The sequence below is a fragment of the Hipposideros armiger genome, unplaced genomic scaffold, assembly GCF_001890085.2.
Source record: "Hipposideros armiger isolate ML-2016 unplaced genomic scaffold, ASM189008v1 scaffold_164, whole genome shotgun sequence".
Lineage (NCBI taxonomy): Eukaryota > Metazoa > Chordata > Mammalia > Chiroptera > Hipposideridae > Hipposideros > Hipposideros armiger.
The window spans coordinates 2,926,188-2,928,548 of record NW_017731514.1 but is presented as its reverse complement, the minus strand read 5'-3'; positions in this window follow the sequence as shown (position 1 = coordinate 2,928,548).

The window sequence follows — 2,361 nt, the reverse complement described above, 5'->3', positions numbered from 1 at the left end:
GGGCCGGGGTGGGGGCACTGGGATATCGAGCAGAGACGCTGTTCCCCAGACGCTTCACTGCAGATGGGAGGGGAGATGGGGCAGTGCCCGGGCTGGGACACGAGGCAGTGCCCAGGCTGGGAGATTGGGCAGTGCCCAGGCTGGAACACGGGAGGAGTTCGGTCTGTTTCATTTTTGCTCTTCCTTTGTTTTTAAGTGCCATCTTGGACATGTCACTAGTCAGAGAAAACGCTAGTAGAGGGGGAGGCTGGAGGCAAAGCTCGGATTGTAGAGAGGAGGGGATGGGACCTGAACCTGGGGGAGGGCCAGGCTCCCAAGCACAGGTGGTGTCGATCCCCGGGAGGTGGGGCTAAGTGCAGGAGGTCCCTGGTTGTGGCCACTGCTTCACGGTCCTTTTATGCATCTGGCCAGGTGTCCAAAATCCTTTTGAGTAGATTGAGGCATCTTATCTGTGTGAATCCCTGTGCTGAGGAGAGCATAGAAACTGTCCCATCCACAGAGCTCAACCTCAGGGTGCACGCCAGGACTGTTAGCCTGTCTCTAAAGCCAGAGACAAATAGGTACTAACCGGAAGCCCTGGTGCTGGAGAAGCCTCACCTGGGCCTGCCCGCAGGAGCCTCACCTGCGCCTGCCCACAGGCGCCATCCCTTCCCTGGAGTTCCAGTTCGCCACCCCACAGATCTCTCGTGCCAGTGGTCAGAGTGTTCAGGGAGCCCACTTCACTCCATGGAAGCAGAGGGTAACTGATTATCTGTGGGGACGGTGCTGCTCTGGAACTATCCTAGGCACGCCCCGTCTGCCGCGCCCCAGCAGACGGAAGGCTGTGTAGGGCACTGGTCGAGTAATACAAACAGAGTGCCTACCGTGATCGTAGAAGACTTCTCAGCCCTGCAGCTGTTCCCCACTTCTCCTGCGGGGCTGCAGAAACAGAAGGGTGAGTGCCTCCAGCCTGGGGCGTTGGTCCTGGGCCTGACCGGCCCTCGGGACCTCTGCAACCTGAGGACCATGAGGCGGGAGTGGACAGCAGGTGGGGAGGCTGTCCCCCAAAGGGGGCCTGAGCTGGTGCTTGGGCAACAGGGTGTTTTACGGGAGTGCGTGCCACGACATAGTTATTACGTAGGCAAGAAAACGGTTAACTTAGGCAGCTACCATGCCTTCATCATATGATTGGAATCAGATGTTTCCCCCTCCCTTGAGAAGCTTCCAGACGATGTATGAGTGATGAGATGTGCATTTACTGATGGTGCTAAAACTGACACCAGCCACCAGGCAGCTCACCGATGGGACCCGAGTGCCACCGTTCAAAAGGGAGACTGGCTGGCATCTCCACGCACAGAGGGACAAGCCCACATCCAGACACTGAGAGTGAACTTTTAAGAGAAGGGAAGACTGCGGCCATGGGAACACCACGTGAACACAGGGACGCTTGGGAGACGCTGGAGGACAGAGACGTAAATGCCAGGGCTTCGTGGACGCCGCCTCCTGCTTTCTCGCGCGTGGATGAAAGAGCCGCCAGAGGTGATTTCTCATCTATGCGGCCAGGCTCCCCCAACCGCCTGCTGCAGCTTCACAGCTCACGGCCGCCTGCTAACGAGGCCGACCTTTGATTTTATGCTCCCCTTGTTGGGAATCAGGTCAAGAGAGAAACTTCAGGATGAACTCCGAGTGCTCCGCGTTATTAGTATGTAATTCTCACTGGCAATCACTCTCTATCTTTGGCCATAAATTATCTCAGCCTTGTTATCCAGGAGCGTTCAGGGAGCACCTGTGCAGTTCCCGGAAGTGTGCTGAGAGCCAGGGGCCACGGAGGAGGAGGGCCAGACTCTCTACGAGGTTACAGACGTGGACGTGTCCAGGGAGGTGGGGGCATTGAGGGGATCGGAGGGAGGCCTTTCGGGAGCCTTGGAGGCTGCATTCGTGGAATTGACAGCCTCCTGTTCTGCCCTTCGGTCCGAGGGAGGAAGGCAGGACTCTCAGGGCAGCTCAGCCAGCATCCGTGAGCTTATCCCAGGGGCAGCCTTGACCACCCCACCCTGAGCCTCCAACGCTGGTGTGTGCCAGGCCTGGACCAGGCTGGGTAAGCAGGGTTGTGCTCTCAGGGTGGCCAGCACGGCAGACCCAGAAACAACAGCTCCAGGGCCCCAGGGCAGGTTGCTATGCTGGACAGAAGCTCTAGAGGGCGAGTGAAATGCTTCTGGTTGGAGGACAGATCTGCAGAAGATCGGACGTTTCAGCTCAACCTTGAAAATGGTTTCTGTTTCGGAAGGTGGGAGCCTGTGAGAGGAGCAGTTAGGAGGGGACGCCACCCCTGCAGGGGCTTCCGCAGGAGAAGACTGGGACAGGCATTCCCTGCATCCGGGA